This window comes from Bubalus kerabau, chromosome 3, assembly GCF_029407905.1.
Source record: "Bubalus kerabau isolate K-KA32 ecotype Philippines breed swamp buffalo chromosome 3, PCC_UOA_SB_1v2, whole genome shotgun sequence".
Taxonomy (NCBI): Eukaryota; Metazoa; Chordata; class Mammalia; order Artiodactyla; family Bovidae; genus Bubalus; species Bubalus kerabau.
This window is the reverse complement of record NC_073626.1, coordinates 137,085,473-137,105,581: the sequence shown is the minus strand read 5'-3', so window position 1 is coordinate 137,105,581 and position 20,109 is coordinate 137,085,473. Positions and strand designations below refer to the sequence as shown.

Here is a 20,109-nt window from a genome sequence, read left to right as displayed (position 1 = left end):
TAGGAAGGTTTCATATCCCCTTTGCAGTATTTTGATAAAGGAAAGCCAAAGTAATAAAGCCTATGTCCTAGCAGTTTGGAGACTTTCCATTTCATTTTCCTTCTGTTTTTATATTAGTTGATTAATTAATGTTTGTCTCATCTTATCTTCATATGTCTGGGTATTGAGAAAAAGGTGTAACAGGTAAGGAAAAGAAGCCAGTGACATTGTGCTCTTGTAAGCATTTCCTATCAGATATATATGATGGCTAAAAGTTCAATTCATATTTATAAATTATTTGTGTCTCTTTTCTAAATAATCTTAGTCATATATTTTCTCTTTGTTTTTATTTTCTATTAGAGATTTCTAATATTGTCTATCATCTACCTGTATTTCATTTTATTTTTATTATATATGTTTCATAATACATTCTCCCTATTTATGGCCTTGTTCTTTTCTCTTTTTTTCATTCTTTCCCTTCCCTGACCCCCTTTCTCTTCCCTCTTCTACCCCTTCCTTCCTTCCCTTATCTTTCAAATTTTATGGACAGAAGGTTTTACTTTTATGTAGTTGATTCTTTTAATACTTTTCTTTATATTTTAGGTGTTTTTAAAAGAACTCTTTACTTCACAAAAGTGACCCATAACATTTGTAATGCCACTCCTAGTTTCTTTTCCTCCTGAGAGTACACAGACTTAAAGACAAGTCATAGAGTGGGAAAAAATTTTTAAATGATTATAACATGCAAATACTTTGTATCCAGAATATACAAAGCATACTAACCAGTAAATAATAAAAGAAAAAGAGATATCTTGGTAAAGAATATAAAATGTGACTTCATGACAACAACAAAATAACTCCCAATGCCTAATAAAGATGAACATATGTTCACTCTTGTTGGGAATCAGGTAAGTGCTATTGATAAGTCAAACACAATTAGCATCACACATCCAGCAATTTGAAGAAATTATAAAGTATGAACAAATATTGGGAGAATGTGGAGCAACTGGAATTCTTTGATAATGCCAATATGTAATTGTAAAAACTATATTGTGAAAAGAATGGGTGGTATCTGTCTAGTAAAGCAAAAAACAAACATGACATGTAACTCAACAGTCCCATGCTTGGGTATATATTTCACAAGAATGGAAGCTTATTCATAAACATGCACAAGGTTTATGATAACAGTGTTTGTAACACACCAGAGCTCGAAACAACACAAGTAACCATAGAATATATAAACAAATCATCATGCATTGATATTATGGAAAATTGTAGAATCATGAAAATGAAATGATTGCATAAATAAGCAAAATACAAATAAGAAGCTTAAGGACATACTGTTGAAAGACACAAAAGAATATATGTAGTATGATTACACTTAAAATCCAAACTTTGTTTAGATACTAGTAAAATAAGTAAGAAAAATAAGGGAGTAAATGCCACAAAGGTTAGTAGCTACTGCTGGGGGCATAGAGGAAGTTATGGTCAAGAAGTCATATGAAAGTTTCTAAATACATTATTTTTTCAAACTTACTTGAGAATTACAGAAAAATCACCTCAATAATTGTTTAAATTTTATGCAAATTTCTCTGTCATATTTCATAATAAAAATGCTTTTAAAGAGCATGGTATAAAACATTATGGTTAGATTAAATCCAATTATCTAAATAAAAATGTGAGTGTACATACATTACTTAGCATTTCTGCATTGTATTTACTATTATAGGTTATCTTGATATTTTTATTTTGGATCATATGTAGATGCATAAAATCAAGTATTAGTCATGTAATATTACCACTTAAATTTGCTTCTAAAGGAAAGAAATAGCATAGTTTATAATTCTTCACTATGTTTAGCTCTTGAGTGTGAAATGTTTTGTTTTTAATTAAATGCATGTTGCTTGTATGGAGTTTTTGGTGTAGCTAAAATTCTAGAAAAATAATATTCTTAACCTGTCAAATCCAGTGTGTTTAAATAATTTATTACCAAAACTCACAAACTAATTTTGGCCCTATTAAAATATTCTTCATTCAGCTATTGCCTCAGTTTGCTGACAACACAATATTTCCAGTTCTTTAAGGGCATCTCTAAATTTTGAAAAAATTGAGAGTCCCTTGGACAGCAAGGAGATCAAACCAGTCAATCTTAAAGAAAATCAGCCCTGAATATTCATTACAAGGACTGATGCTGAAGCTGAAGCTCCAGTGTTTTGGTCACCAGATGCAAAGAGCCAACTCACTGGAAAAAAGCCTGATGCTGGGAAATACTGAAGGCAGGAGGAGAAGAGGACAACAGAGGATGAGATGGTTGAATGGTGCCACCAACTCGATGGACATGAGTAAACTCTGGGAGATGGTGAAGGACAGGGAAGCCTGACATGCTGCAGTCCATGGGGTCACAAAGAGTTGGACACAACTTAGTTACTGAACAACAATAGAGTGTTGACCCAGCTGAGAAGAATGTAGTGTTCTATGGCTCACTGACGGCAATGGTACTGCCTCCATATTCTGGTTCAAGTGTCAGAGTTGGGGGGCATGGTCCAAAAATAGGCGTGTAGGATTTTAGTTTAAGAGACCTATGAAGAGAGGCTGAAAGACATTATAAATGCTCAATCAATAATTATCTCCTGTGGGGCAGTTGCAAAAATTGGCTCAGTTAAGTTCAGTCACTCAGTCGTGTCTGATTCTTTGCAATCCCATGAATCTCAGCACACCAGGCCTCCCTGTCCATCACCATCTCCCGGAGTTCACTCAAAATCACATCCATCGAGTCGGTGATGCCATCCAGCCATCTCATCCTCTGTCGTTCCCTTCTCCTCCTGCCCCCAATCCCTCCCAGCATCAGAGTCTTTTCCAATGAGTCAACTCTTCGCATGAGGTGGCCAAAGTACTGGAGTTTCAGCTTTAACATTATTCCTTCCAAAGAACACCCAGGACTGATCTCCTCTAGAATGGACTGATTGGATCTCCTTGCAGTCCAAGGGACTCTGAAGAGTCTTCTCCAACATCACAGTTCAAAAACATCAATTTTTCGGCGCTCAGCTTTCTTCACAGTCCAACTCTCGCATCCATACATGACCACTGGAAAAACCATAGCCTTGGCTAGATGGAACTTTGTTGGCAAAGTAATGTCTCTGCTTTTGAATATGCTATCTAGGTTGGTCATAACTTTTCCTCCAAGGAGTAAGCGTCTTTTAATTTCATGGCGGCAGTCATCCTCTGCAGTGATTTTGTAGCCCCCAAAAATAAAGTCTGACACTGTTTCCACTGTTTCCCCATCTATTTGCCATGAAGTGGTGGAACCGGAAGCCATGATCTTCATTTTCTGAATGTTGAGCTTTAAGCCAACTTTTTCACGCTCCTCTTTGACTTTCATCAAGAGGCTTTTTAGTTCCTCTTCACTTTCTGCCATAAGGGTGGTGTCATCTGCATATCTGAGGTTACTGATATTTCTCCCAGCAATCTTGATTTCAGTTTGTGCTTCTTCCAGCCCAGCGTTTCTCATGATGTACTCTGCATATAATTTAAATAAGCAGGGTGACAATATACAACCTTGACCTACTCCTTTCCCTATTTGGAACCAATCTGTTGTTACATGTCCAGTTCTAACTGTTGCTTCCTGACCTGCATACAAATTTCTCAAGAGGCAGGTCAGGTGGTCTGGTATTCCCATCTCTTTCAGAAGTTTCCACAGTTTATTGTGATCAACACAGTCAAAATGTGGCAAGAGATTATGTGTACAAGCTCCCTCTGGGAACACTGTCATTCTCAAGCATGACAGAAGGGGAGTGGAAAGATGGCTCCTCTTGTAAAAGAAAAAGAAAATAGAGAAAAGAAAAAAGAAAATCAATTTTTAAAAAGATGGCATCTGAAGGTTTTAGTTAGCCAGAGGGCAAGTATAAAAATAGTGCCTGTGGCTACAGCATAAGGATGGCACCTATTTGGAAGGAAGGAGGAAAAAAATGGTGGTTTCTACCAGCTTTAGCAAGGGGGTAGGAGGGCAGGAAGTTGGAATCTGCCTGCTTCTATTACTGGAGAGTATCCCAGCAGGGCATTGCCGCTCAAACCAAGATGTTAAAATTAGCAAATGATTTTTTTTCCCCAAAAAAAGTCTGGATGCTTTTCAAAGGGCTGCTTCTGCACTAGATCCTTGAGCTGTGAAGTCCATAAGAATAGGCCTTTTTTTTTTTTTTTTTTTTTTTTTTTTTTTTTTTTAGAAACAGTTTATTTTCCATCAACCAAATTTCCATTTTGGTGGAAGTTTGTGGAAGTTCTACAAGTGTCTGGAAGAAGAGCTTACGACCACTCGGTGGTGGTTCCTACCCATTCCGTGGCCTGGGCGGTGGGGGCTGCAGACCAGTCTTCAGTGGAAGGCTGAGCACTCTTTTAAGAGTCATTGGTCAGTTCTCCACAGCCTTGCAGTTCTGGTAGATTGTAAGGCCCACTGGTCTTCAAAGCCAGATGCTTTGGGGGCTCATCTCTCATGTGTTGCTCCTAAAAGCTGGGGTATAAACCTTTTCTTAGGGAAAAGCTCTGGGTTTTTGAGTTTCCTCTCGATTATGGGTTGCTGCACTAGGGGTAGGATTTACAAAGAGATTGGGTCTCAGATATTCCTACTTGCTTATAGGTGGTTTCTCCCTCATTTGCCTGATGTAAAGGGTTAGTTACATACCAGATTTTACTGTTTTTCAGAGGAACTTCTCTGTATGTAGCTGTAGATTTGATGTATCTGTGGGAGGACATTGACTCAGGTTCACCTTATATCATTGTCCTGAATCAGAATCCATACAGATATATTAATCATGCTTCTTTCCCCTAATTGACAAAATGGGAAATAATCCAAACATTCATCAACATGAGAATATATAAGTAAATAAAACTATATTCGTGTAGTCATATACAGCAATGAAACTGGATGGACTATTGTTATAAGTAACAATATGAATAAATCTCAAACTTTATATTGAGCACAAGAGACCACAGAGTATATATTATATGGTTCCATTTACAGAAATTTAAAATATATATACATAATCTAAGGTGGTAGAAGTTAGAATAGGGTCTATTTCATGGTTACTTCTCTTATGTAAGAGAAGAGAACTTACTGGTTTCTGCAAAAATTCTTTTTCTTGATCTCTGTGTTTGTTACACTACTATGAACATATGTAACCTTTTAGCAAGCTGTACATTTAAGATCAGTGCACTTTGCTGTATGTTATACCTCAAAAAATTAAAAATAATATTTTTGCATACATTAGCAATAAATGATAAAAAACAAAGAAATTAAAAATACATAATTTAGAAAACTAAAATTATCCAATACCGTATCTATTGAAAAAATAAACAAGACATTTACATAGAAAACTATAATGGAATATTGAAAAAAATAACTAGAACTTAATAAAGGGATATGTGATGGCCTTGGGGGAGAAGTTTAATACTCTCAGGCTGGGCTGTAAACTGTCCTAAAATTAATCTATAAATAGATTAAAGACAATTGCAATGCCAATCCCAGCAGCTGTTTTTTGGGTGTGTATACGCATGTGTGCATGTGTGTTTGGCAGTTTACCAGCTGATTCCAAAAAAATGTTATGGAAATTTAAAGGACTAAAAATAGTCAAGATAGTTTTGAAGATGAAGTCAGAATACAATAATTGCTATTAAACCCTAAAATCAAAATGAGGTTTAATAAATATTTTTATTAAATAAATACTTTTATAAATAAGTACTTAGTAATGTGTGAGGAATCTCAATAACGCCAATGCCTTCTATTTGTGGCATTGTCATCCCACGGAACCCTAGAATACAGTGACGGTGTCTCTGTCTCAACTGCTGGGAGATGGAGAAAGATAGTGACAGAATCAAACATGATTTTTTTTTTTTAATGAGTCAGACATTTATATTGTAGGTATTATTTCATCTTACTTTATACTGGCCAAAAATACATCTAATGACCTCATCAAATTGTAAATGAGACTGCAAAGGCTAATCTATTTCAACTGTCTTAAGTAGAAGGAGAACACAAGGACTAGAAATCAAGAGCATTTGAGTTCATACCAATTGATGCTTTCATAATAAATTTTTTTTTTCTGAAAGAAATGTTGCTTTAGTTAGACTTCACATCTCTTCAGGTTTTATATCACCATCACAGTTTCTTAAGAATTTCAAAAGCCTGGTGCTTCAAAGTGGAATAGACTAGATTTGCTGATTTATTCGTTATTATGTAAAATTTCTAAGAACATTACTGTAGCCTGAACATTAGTTATGAAATTCAATTTCAGTGTGAGACTGAATTCTATTCTTTTATTGAGGTGGGGGTGGGGGTTGATTTTTGTGTCTATGTTTAAGGCATCAAGAGAAAGAAATCTTATGCAAAATTTGATGGAATACTAATAATACAAGCTGTGAAAAATGAAGCAAAGTCCCAAGGACAGAAGTTTCAGTGAAAGTGAGCCAAAATTTATTCCTCGTCTTTGGCAATTAAAATATTTTGCATATGAAAGCCTTTAGAATATTTGCTATCATTATTGTAAGCCTCAAATGCGTCAGCTTTCATTTTCTAAACTGTAGAAAGGAAACAAACAAATGAAACCAGCTCCAGTGTGTTTCATACAGATGTGTAGATGCTTAGACTATGTATTCCATTTTCCCAAACCAGATGCTTAGGGATATGCCATGGCTGGATGATTCTTATCAAGATGTGGTTTCACAGGCAGCCTGATTCTTTAAGAACTGAGCCATAAAGTAATGGACAGCCATGTGGTAATACACACAAAAAGCCACTGAAGAAAAATTTATGATAAAAAGATATCTTCTGATAGGTTTTACATTTTTAGTACTTAAAAAAAACATATACAGAAATATTATTTTACAAAGAAAAAAATGGGAAAAAAGGAAAACAAATCTTACTTAAATTAAAACTGAGCTTATGATATATGTATACTGGTACTAACTGCATTTTTTGATAATTCTTGGACCTTTTGAGTTGTGGAGTTTTCTTTTGTGTGAAAATATTAAATAATATTTGTGTTTAATTTGGGGAGGGGATAAGAAAAAAGATTCAGGGGATCCTTGCCCTGCAACAAACCAATGAAAAATGTCTTTAACAGGATAGTATAAAAATGCAGATATCAGAATTATGATAGAAATTACTATAGTCTATAAAGTTTAAATGACCCCCAAACCAACATTTTCTGTAGTGGCAGCATTACAAATTTTCCATGCTCATTAACTCATATGATGTTCTTTTTCTCAGTGATTTTAACATTTTTGTCAATTTGATAACAAAGGTAGTGTTTGTATAGTGTGTTTCAGGAAGAACCTATGTATTGAGTTACACTCTAGTTATAACTGCAAGTAGGTTTCTGCTATTACTTTGCAAATGTATCTCAACCATAACCAAATAATCTTTTCTTTTATAGATTTGTTAATATACATACTATTTATAAGGAAAAGGTATTCAACAAAGAATCTTTTAGTTCAACAAATGTTTATTTTTATATGATTGCATTAAGAAAAGTTGTATTAACATGTATTTATTAAATAGTCGATTACCTAACTGTAATCATTTTCCAGTAATCATTTAATATGACGATGAAAATGACTGAAAGTGAAAGTGAAAGCAGCTCAGTCATGTCCAACTATTTGCAACCCCATGGACTTTAGAGTCCTGGAATTCTCTAAGCCAGAAAACTGGAGTTGGTAGCCTTTCCCTTCTCCGGGGGATCTTACCAACCCAGGGACTGAACCCAGGTCTCCCACATTGAAGGTGGATTCTTTACCAGCTGAGCCACATGGGAAGCCCAAAGGACTGAAAACTTTATCTTAAATGAATTGAAAAATTGTAGAATTATAATTCATAATTTTAAATTCCCAGTGATATTTTTACTGTAAAGTGATTATAGAATTAGGAACAAAATGTCCATTAATGGTGAGTAGAATTAAATAATATATAATGAATTCATAATTTTATAAAGCAGAAATTTTTTAGAGATAAATTAAACATATAAATTGGTCCACAATATATTGAAAAGAATAAGTGAGCATATATTAATTTTTTTATATTCCCAGGAATTTTTTCTACCATCTTTTTCTAGGACTTGCATTTCCTTTTTTTTTTTTTTTTTTTGGTTCTAGAGGGGATGGCCAAGCATAATTTCCTTACATTCAGCAACAAATTTGGACATTTGACAAAGACTGAGGTGATTAAATTGCTTTCTTGGTATTAAAAAGTGAGAGTTAAGGGAATAGGGTCTTTTTTTTCTCTGTAGATAACGTCTGTTAAATGTGAGTCATTATGTAATCCACTATATAAAATCTCCTAAGATAGGGAGACATTGACATGAAACACAAAGTGATGCCGTGAGGGTACCTGAGACACTTGAGAATGGGGGCCATGCTTGTATCCTAGTTATCACAGGAGTAAAAAGCATGCAGTGATGAAGAAAAATACTTACTTGGTAGTGGGGGACAGCTCCCAAATGTAGATGGAGAAGAATATGGCTATGTGATTAGATGATGAAGTTTTATATAATATCTAAAATTTAAGCACCTGTATAAACTATGCTGTGTTTTTAGTCTGCAGTCGGGCCAACTCTCTTGTGATCCCATGGGCTGTAGCCCACCAGACTCCTCTATCCATAGGATTACCAAGACAAGAATATTTGAGTGCTCTGTCAATTCCTTCTTCAGGGGATCTTCCCAACCTAGGAATTGAATCCATGTCTCCTGCTTGGCAGGTGGGTTCTTTACCACTGAGCCCCTCATTTAAACTATATGCAAAAGAGCAAAGGCATTAAATACAATTTAATTAATTAGTTTTGATTCAGAAATATTTAGAAATAAAATTTGGAAATACAGTAAATTAATTATATGAAATGAAATTATTTACATATTCAGTAGAATCTTGCATTTTTATAAGATTTTTTTTTCTTTAGGTATTGTGACAGTGCCAAATACTTACATATCCATTTAAATAACTTTCAGACTGAAAGACTGTTAGTACTAGAAATTTTGCTTTTGTTTTCTGAGTTTGGGTTTTTGTTGATTTAAAGTTGTGTATTAAGGAATTTTGAGTTTTGCCAAGAAAATGCGCTCGTCATAGCAAACACGCTCTTCAACAACACAAGAGAAGACTCTACACATGGACATCACCAGATGGTCAACACCGAAATCAGATTGATTATATTTTTTGCAGCCAAAGATGGAGAAGCTCTATACAGTCAGCAAAAACAAGACCAGGAGTTGACTGTGGCTCAGACCATGAACCCCTTATTGCCACATTAAGACATATTGAAGAAAGTAGGGAAAACGACTAGACCATTCAGGTATGACCTAAATCAAATCCCTTATTTGTGGAACAAATAATAATATACAGTGGAATAATATACAGTGGAAGTGAGAAATAGATTTAAGGGCCTAGAACTGATAGAGTGCCGATGAACTATGGAATGAGGTTCGTGACATTGTACAGGAGACAGGGATCAAGACTATCCCCAAGAAAAAGAAATGCAAAAAAGCAAAATGGTTGTCTGGGGAGGCCTTACAAATAGCTGTGAAAAGAAGAGAAGCAAAAAGCAAAGGAGAAAAGGAAAGATATAAGCATCTGAATGCAGAGTTCCAAACAATAGCAAAAAAAGATAAGAAAGCCTTCTTCAGCAATCAATGCAAAGAAATAGAGAAAAACAACAGAATGGGAAAGACTAGAGATCTCCTCAAGAAAATTAGAGATACCAAGGGGACATTTCATGCAAAGATGGGTTTGATAAAGGACAGAAATGGTATGGACCTAACAGAAGCAGAAGATATTAAGAAGAGGTGGCAAGAATACACAGAAGAACTATACAAAAAAGACCTTCACAACCCAGATAATCACGATGGTGTGATCACTCACCTAGAGCCAGACATCCTGGAATGTGAAGTCAAGTGGGCCTTAGGAAGCATTCATTACGAACAAAGCTAGTGGAGGTGATGGCATTCCAGTTGAGCTATTTCAAATCCTGAAAGATGATGCTGTGAAAGTGCTGCACTCAATATGCCAGCAAATTTGGAAAACTCAGTAGTGGCCACAGGACTGGAAAAGGTCAGTTTTCATTCCAATCCCAAAGAAAGGCAATGCCAAAGAATGCTCAAACTACCGCACAATTGCACGCATCTCACATGCTAGTAAAGTAATGCTCAAAATTCTCCAAGCCAGGCTTCAGTAATATGTGAACCGTGATCTTCCTGATGTTCAAGCTGATTTTAGAAAAGGCAGAGGAGCCAGAGATCAAATTTCTAATATCCGCTGGATCATGGAGAAATCAAGAGAGTTCCGGAAAAACATCTATTTCTGCTTTATTGACTATGCCAAAGCCTTTGACTGTGTGGATCACAATAAACTGTGGGAAATTCTGAAAGAGATGGGAATACCAGACCACCTGACCTACCTCTTGAGAAATCTGTTTGCCTGTCAGGAAGCAACAGTTAGAACTGGAAATGGAACAACAGACTGGTTCCAAATAGGAAAAGGAGTATGTCAAGGCTGTATATTGTCACCCTGTTTATTTAACTTCTATGCAGAGTACATCATGAGAAAAGCTGGACTGGAAGAAGCACAAGCTGGAATCAAGATTGCTGGAAGAAATCTCAATAACCTCAGATATGCAGATGACACCACCCTTATGGCAGAAAGTGAAGAGGAACTCAAAAGCCTCTTGATGAAAGTGAAAGTGGAGAGTGAAAAAGTTGGCTTAAAGCTCAACATTCAGAAAATGAAGATCATGGCATCGGGTCCCATCACTTCATGGGAAATAGATGGGGAAACAGTGGAAACAGTGTCAGACTTTATTTTTCTGGGCTCCAAAATCACTGCAGATGGTGACTGCAGCCATGAAATGAAAAGACGCTTAGTCCTTGGAAGAAAAGTTATGACCAACCTAGATAGCATATTCAAAAGCAGAGACATTACTTTGCCAACACAGGTTCGTCTAGTCAAGGCTATGGTTTTTCCTGTGGTCATGTATGGATGTGAGAGTGGGACTGTGAAGAAGGCTGAACGCTTTTGAACTGTGGTGTTGGAGAAGACTCTTGAGAGTCCCTTGGACTGCAAGGAGATCCAGCCAGTCCATTCTGGAGGAGATCTGCCCTGGGATTTCTTTGGAAGGAATGATGCTAAAGCTGAAACTCCAGTACTTTGGCCACTTCATGCGAAGAGTTGACTCATTGGAAAGGACTCTGACGCTGGGAGGGATTGGGGGCAGGAGGAGAAGGGGATGACAGAGGATGAGATCGCTGGATGGCATCACTGACTCCATGGACGTGAGTGTCAGTGCACTCCGGGAGTTGGTGATGGACAGGGAGGCCTGGCGTGCTGCGATTCATGGGGTCTTGAGGAGTCGGACATGACTGAGTGACTGAACTTACTGAACTTATTAAGGAGTTTTTCAAACATTTACAAAAATAAATAAAATAGTGTGACATACCCCAGCTTTTCCTCATTTACATTCAACGATTATGACTCATTTTGTTCTGCATTTATCTTCTCAAACTCCCTCTTTTCAATAGCATTATTTTGAAACAAATAACAGAATATCCCCATAATTTATTTTGAACTTATTCACAGTCTCTACCTCCTGAAATAGCTATAAGCAATAATATGTCAGTAGCAATGAGCAAACCCAGCACCCACATATTGATTTTAAGTATTATTTTCCACCTAAAGGATCTAGGGCATCTTGAGGGAATTAGTTGAGTCCCTCAATTAATTAGTAGGACTGAGGCAAAGCTTAAAAATTAATTTTCCATAAATTGTTAAAGCAAAAACAATCTTAGAGAAAAACTTATGAAAACAGTCCCAGAGACTGCCACTGCCCAAATTCACAATATTAAAATAATGATAGCAGTAGTCTATACATCACTGAATAAAGTGAGAATCCATAATCCCTACTGATAATGTGTACATATATTAAAAGTAACAGCTCTTCATTATAGTAGGATGGCCACTCATTCATATAAAAAGATGAGGATAGAAAATCACTATTTACCTGTCATCATAGTAATAATTAATTAAGGAAATAAACATCAATGGATATCAAAAGTAGTAAGGAACAGAATATTTATACACAATTTAAACTTCTCCCCACAAATTACTTACTAAGTCATTTTAAGTGATCAAAACTGACATCACCAGTAGTAGTACCAATGAACATCATGTGCTTTTTCTTATGGTGCTGAGAATGACACAATATTATGTTGTATTCCTGCCAAAAATGTATAAGCTGAATCTAATCACAAGGAAACACCAGGAATACCCAAGTGGGGATGGAAATTCTACAAGATAAAGAAGTTAAGCAGCAACCGAGCCTTAGCATGGTGCTACCTAATACATTGGCTTGCAACACTTCCAAAGATTTTGCTGGTAAAAAACTGACTTTGAATGATTTTAGGAAGTTTATTTCTTACAGATGTAGTAACATATTGGGGCTTCCCTCATAGCTCATTTGGTAAAGAATCTGCTGCAATGTAGGAAACCCAGGTTCGATTCCTGAGTTGAGAAGATCCCCTGGAGAAGGGAGTGGCAACCCACTCCAGTAACATATTGGTGCTAGTTTCCTATGCCCTAGTTCCCAGGAGTCCAGTGTTACCTGCTCATATAGTAGAAATATGTTACAGAAGAAAGAAAAGTGAAAGTGAAGTCGCTGTTGTGTCTGACTCTTTGAGACCCCCATGGACTGTAGCCTACCAGACTCCTCCCTCCATGGGATTCTCCAGGCAAGAGTACTGGAGTGGGTTGCCATTTCCTTCTCCAGGGGATCTTCCCAAACCAGGGATTGAACCCAGGTCTCTCACATTCCAGGCAGAGGCTTTTTTTAACCTCTGAGCCACCAGGGAAGAAGAAGGACCCAGAAATTAGAAGACCCTTACTTACACAAAGGTTACTGGCAAATTTGGGCATCTGTCTTTCTGGAGAGAGAAAGACCCTGAGTTGTAAGCAAATCTCTCTAAGGAAGGGAAAGAGGTTTTCTTCTTACTCTCAGATATAACAGGTAAGGAGGATATCTCAATTTCCATTACTTGAGACTGTAAATACATCTCCTTCAGAGGGAGTCACTTCTCCATTTTTCTGGAGATGTCTGTTTATAAAAACATTCTTAAAAAGACAGTCATAAAGCAAATGGGCTATTAATGCCTAGATTTTAGAAAGCTATAGATTTATAGAGAATTGATTCTGATGATAAATTTGTTTGTTTTTTTAGTCAATAAGTCGTGTCTGACTCTTTGCAACTCCATGAACTGCAGCATGTCAGGGTCCTCTGTCCAAAGGATTTTCCAGGCAAGAATACTGGAGTGGGTTGCTATTTCCTAATTTAGGGGATCTTCCCAAACAAGGGGTCAAACCCTCATGTCTTACACTGGCGGGAAGATTCTGAGCCACCTGGGAAGCAAAACTAATACAGTTATGTAAAGTTTAAAAATAAAATAAAATTTAAAAAAAATAAATAAATAAAATAAAATTAAAAAAAAAAGAAACTAAAACCCTAAATTTTAAGCAAGATGAAAAAGAATATTGAATATATCAGAAAAACAACATAAAAAGTCATTAAATGATCATTGAAACTTGATTAATTAGGATTAATAGAGTAATCTTCCTAATTCTTCAAAATAAATATAATGCTTAACTTCAGAATTTTGAAAGAGGATATCATATACCTATGACAAGAACATGGGTGACCTATTTTTATGGATATCAACTAATTTAAGATCTTGGAAATTCAGAAGACTATTATTTGAAACAAATGAATGAACATACAAAGAACTTCACAGATGACACCCGGATATGTATAGGCTTAAAGTTGTTGCAAGAACTTCTCAAGTATGTCTTATACAGATTTCAAAAGAACTTAGCACAAGGAAAAGTGTATGTAAAAGTTTGATACTGTGAAAAATTTAAGTATCAATATTAAGGAGCTGAATTGGGAATTTCCAACTTGAATATAATAAGAGTTCCATTAGAGAAGAGAAAAGAGAATGAGAGAAAGCCAAGAGAGAGGCTAGTGGAATAATCATTAACAGGAAAATCACCCAAACTGAAAAAATGACATGCAAAAAATGAGCAGAAATGAGTAAAGGGCTCACATCTGGGGTTATAATAATAAAATTTCATAATATCAATAATAAATACAAAATAACAAAACATTTAAAGATAAAGGGAGGGATATAATTTGCAAAAAGAAACAAAATTCAAATGATTGCTAGCCACTGGGGACTGCAAGACAGGACGCAACATTTTCAAAATTCTCTTAAGGAACTGCATGCACACCAATATCAATTTTAATAATATAAAAGAACACTCTAAGACTAAAATATCTCATACCAAGATTTTTAAATGAAATTGCACTATAATTAGGCAACGATTAAGAGTTTGGGTCCAGAGTCAGGTGGTTTGGAATCCTATTTCAACTTCTTACTAAGATTAGCTTTGGTAGCTACAAATAATTTTGCCTCAGTTTTCTTCATATAACTGGGTAAATAATTATAATCACTCCATATGACTCTCATGAGTACTTAATGAGTGTGTAAACATGAAGTGAGTAGAATGTTATGAACTATTATGTTTCATAACAATTACCTGTAGTAAAGATTTCATTTATTTTAGTATATCAATTCCCAAAGATAGATCTGTCTTACAGAGGAGGATATCAGTTTTTCATCTTTCTTTCAAAATATATCAGTTATATTTGAGAGATCAGAAATTGATGTAAAATGTTCCTGTTATATAATATATATAATCTGTATTCAAGTTGAATTCCCAAAACCATTCAGTAGGGGAAAGAATAGTACTTAATTAAATAGGGGTAAAGTGAAGTGACAAGTAATGTTTTGCAGCCACCAAAATGGTAAACTGTTGATGATTTATGATATTTTTTAAAACGGAAATTGCATATATGAAATTCTTTGCAATGTGGCATATGTATTAAAACCTAATATAATTTGTTTTTGGATCTTGTTAGTGGTTATGCTGTTTTCTTCTTGTGTCATACAAATTCCAAATTCTCAGTAATTTTGTGAGCAAATACACACAAACACATACACACATACATATATAAATTCTAAGAAACATATCTCTCCTACCTACCAGTGTCTAAGTAATAAAATAATAGGCTTATCTGTGGGCCAGTGACAGAGGCATGCTTCTAAAGCATTTAAATTTTCCTGTACAATTTTTAAAAAGAATTTTATATGGTGTTGTATTGGGCAACTGTATCTTTATATACAAAGTGAAGCAAAGCAAAGTGAAGTCTCTCAGTTGTGTCCAACTCTTTGCGACCCCGTGGACTGTAGCCTACCAGGCTCCTCAATCCACGGAATTCTCCAGGCAAGAATACTGGAGTGGGTTGCCATTTCTTTCTCCAGGGGATCTTCCGGACCCAGGGATTGAACCTGGGTCTCCCTCATTACAGGCAGACGCTTTACTGTCTGAGCCATCAGGGAAGCCCAATAAGGGAAGTGTTAAAATCTTTAAAGTGCTGGGAATTAATTAAGTTGATAATAAATCATAATTATAAACATACAACTAGTGTATTTGCAAATTATAAACGGCTAGTATATGAAAATTAGTATTAGAAGTCAAAGGGAAATTTTAATTTTGTTTTTGTACAAAATGAATGTCAGATATTTGCAATATATGTTCCAGATAAACTCAAACCATTTTGCGCAGTCATTAACTCATATCCCTTGAAACAAACTTGACTTTTCTTTTAAGTGGATATGTTGCTTAAATGAATGGGATTATTTGTCAAATATCAATCTCTGTAAAGGATGAACTCAGAAAAGATGAATCAATTTTTTTTTAATGAGGATTCACTAAAATTCAAATTATCTTTTTAAAAATAAATCCATTTCTATTACTTGGCTCACTTTTCTGAGCACCTTTTTGGGCATATGGGAATTAATGATGGTGGTGTTGACATTTCTGTTTTTGTGGTTAACATAAATGATTTATATATTTTTGACTCTAAAAGAAGCATGACTTTGTTCAAATTTGCAATAAAAAAAAAATATCTACTAGAAGAATAATAGTGGAAAAAGAAAAACCTCAGAAGAGGCATGTGCTTCCCTAAGACTCACAAATAGTCTTTATGTCATTATCCATTTATTAAATTGGCCTATAAGTACATTCTCAAAGTTCAGATGAATGATCTGCTTGTAGTATTAATCCCCCCTGAATATGTTTAGACCAAAGCTTTATGACCTCTATTTATTATGGCAGACAATGCTACCAGAAAATATCCGCTTTTAAAATCTTATTACTGTCAAATTCTTTATCTAGGCCAGTGACTTGACATTCTCGCATGAGTGAGCATTAAAGCTTTTGCCTTTTTAACCTCATGATCCTGGAGCATAAATCATTTATAACAGATTCAATTCTTTGTGTCTTTTCAGTGTTGTTGGAGTCTTATCTTTCTTTCTGGTCTATGTTTTCAATTTAATTTCAAGCACTTCTTTCTCTCCCTCTGTGTGTCTCCGTCTCATCGTCCCTCTTTTCCATTTCTTTTCTTCATTTATTTATACAAATAAGGATATTGGCCTTTGTGGTGAAATAAATTGTGTGCAATATTTTTATTTCTTTGGTATATATTTCAATTTAAAAAGTTACATATTGAGTGAGCATTCATGTTTTTTTATATCACAACATTCTTGTTATCATAGGAAAAATGAAAGAAAGCCTTTGTTGTGTTTCTGGTGCCATAAAAAAATTCATGCATTTAAGGAAATAAAGATCCCTACACTTGAGAAAGTAGACAACCTTACACAAACAAAGCTATAAAACAGAGATGAACCATAGAGTTTTTTCAAATGAGTGGCTATTTCTTATTTTTTTTTTATTTTTTTAAATTTTATTTTATTTTTAAACTTTACATAACTGTATTAGTTTTGCCAAATATCAAAACGAATCCGCCACAGGTATACATGTGTTCCCCACCCTGAACCCTCCTCCCTCCTCCCTCCCCATTCCATCCCTCTGTGGCTATTTCTTAAGTAGAACACAGACACATCCAGTTTGGCCTTCTTGTAAAAAAATAGTTTTTGCCAAGAAAATGACTGTATTTGGATGACATAAATATAATCAATAGAAAGTACTCATATTCAGAGATCCTACATTTTCTTTCTTTCTATAATATAAACATGTACTAAAATGTACTACACTAAAAGTGTAGATTAAGGGAAATAAAATAATGTACACTATTATACTTTATTATTCTACATTATTATGTCTATATTATATATCATCAAGCTCTGTCCTGCTTTCTCATAACATAGTAAAAATGAACTTACTCTCTATTCAACTAATATGTGATTCAGATTATTCAAAATAGTAACTATCTCACTTTTCCAGATAGAATCACTTTTTTCTCATTTCAATTGTTTTCCATTACAGTCTATTGTAGACAGAGATATATTCTTTCTTTACATTACCTTTCCATCTTGTCCACTATTATCATGTTGTTTCTTGTCCAGAGATCCATTTTTACAGTGCTTTTCTTGCAGACAGGCTCAGCAGCTGTACAGTATTTAACAAATATAAGAGTTTCAGACAATAATTTTCATGAGGTTATTACAGGATATATGTTCTCCAGTTTTATTTTAAGGTTGCACTAGGGTTGTAGGGGGGAGTGGTAAAGCAACTGAAACACTGTCAAATATTTTTCAAAGGATCTGTAGAAAATTCTTCTCTTTTTATATTCAGATGTGAATAAAACTATTTAAAGAAATGTATAGTTTCATATAATCATTTCTCTGAATAGTTTCATGCTGGATAATAAATACTACACATTTCATCAATATTGTGGATGTTTGACCATAGCCAGTAGTGAAAAACATGATTTTTAAGAAGCAAACAACTTCTAAGTGGTCATCTCAAATTATTTTGATCTTACAAATACAAGATAAATAGAATTTAATACTATTCAAAACTAGAAATTGCAATTAGCTATACTGATGAATTCAGAATCTGTCTTTCTAAGGCCAAATAATATTCTTATGCCTATAAGTTAGATACATTTTATTTTTATTTTATTAAATTCAATATAATGCCATTAATATATTTATTACCTCATCACCTAATACTTAATGAAGATTCACTAATGAGTAACATGTTATTCAGATATTTTGGCAAGTAACAAGATGACTACCACAACTTTCAAGGCATTGTTGTTATTGTTCAGTCACTAAGTTGTGTCCAACTCTCTGTTATCACAGGGACTGTAGCATGCCAGGCCTCCCTGATCTCTCTCCTGGAGCTTGCCAAGTTCATGTCCATTAAGTCAGTGATGCTATCCAACCATGACATCCTCTGCCATCCTCTTCTTTTCCCTTCAATTGTTACCAGCATCAGAGTCTTTTCCAGCAAGCTGGCTGTTCACATCAGGGACAGTTCACAAAGTATTGGAACTTCAGCTTCAGCATCAGTCCTTCCAATGAATATTCAGGGTTGATTTCTTTTAGGATTGACTGGTTTGATCTCCATGCTGTTCAAGTGACTCTCAAAAGTCTTATCCAGCACCTCAATTTTTGTGGGCTATGGACCTATGTATAATAGAAGGAGGTATTGAGTCGGCAGTGTTGGTACAATTTCAATAGGCCAAGTTTTGACATATAACTGGTATTGAGTCACATCCAGTTATTTCAATGTTCTCTTAACTTTGAGTAATAATTCCTTTTTGGGTCATGTTTGTGTTTATTCCTAATATCATCTCCCTTTCCATCCTTTCCTCCCTCCCTCTCTTTTTTTCTTTCTTACACACATACATATACACACACATGCACATTGGTCTTGAAAGAAAACTATCATATTTGTTAATCTATGTTTTTCTGATACCAAATTTGGATTTTGTTGACTCTTAATGCTGTTTTTTCCTCATGTGCAGTTAATGTATATACAGACCCTTTACTTCTGGTTAGGATAACTCTGAGATATTTCCTATACTTTTACCCAGAACTCACCAATAGATTAGGTCCAGTTACCCTCAGTGGTAACTGGATTGATAAGAAACCCTTTACTGACTTCCTTCTTTCCCTTGTCTCACTTGCCGAAAACACTGTCTATGTTCCCTGAAGTAACTATCCAAGGCGTGCGCACTTAAATTCTATCTCATTCTCTGCTTCTGGGAGATCACAAACCAAAAGACACATCACTTTCCAATGTCACAATAGTGGTAACAGGTAGTAAATGATAAGTTTGCAGAGAGTAAAACCTAAGCCAAGCTCAAACAAAAAGGCTTCCATCAGAGTATCGGGGATTGAAACAGCATCACATATTAGGGCTTCCTGAAAAATCTAAAAGAAAATGGTGCCATGTCTAGAAAGTCTTTGAGGAAAATACTATCTGTTATTTAATTCAGTGTTGAACTAAAGTATCAATTAAATGGTAGGGCCATATGCAAATATTTTGCCACATGCAAACTGTAAATGTGTTATTCCCTATATATTATTTTTCATGAAACTGCTGTAGAAAATTACAGGAAGTCATGAGATTCAGAAAAGAGATCTAAAAGATGAAATTGATAGACTGCCTTAATTATTAAGTAAATAATTAACAGTATTTTGTTAATATAATCCAAAATTATAGTTTAAAATATAACTACAACATATGTTGCTATATTATGTTACTGCTTATGTGTAACAATTCAAGAAAAGTGCTTTGCTTTTTTATCAATGATCTATACAATCCATGGAATTCTCCAGGCCAGAATACTGGAGTGGGTAGCCTTCCCCCTTTCCAGAATATCTTCCCAACCCAGGAATCAAACCCAAGTCTCCTGCATTGCTGGTGGATTCTTTACCAGCTGAGCCACAAGGAAGCCCAGGAATACTGGAGTAGGTAGCCTATCCCTTCTTCAGCAGATATTCCCAACCCAGGAATTGAACCAGGGTCTTCTGCATTGCAGGAGGATTCTTTACCAACTGAGCTATCAGGGAAGCCTGGTCAATAATACAAAATAAATAATAATTTTATGAAGCTATATTTTGAACTTATTAATACACTAAGCAAATTTTGTTAGTTTATTTTGTTTTCTTATTTTGTTGCATCAATTTTTAAAAATTTATACACATTTCTATTACTGCAAAACCCCTAGTATTTTAAGA

At 35.0% G+C, this 20,109-nt stretch overlaps 1 pseudogene; it reads left to right on the top strand.

Moving 5' to 3' along the window:
* Window positions 1-842: 842 nt before the first annotated feature.
* Window positions 843-20,109, top strand: part of LOC129647306 (3-ketoacyl-CoA thiolase, mitochondrial-like) — a 187,233-nt pseudogene continuing 167,966 nt past the window's right edge.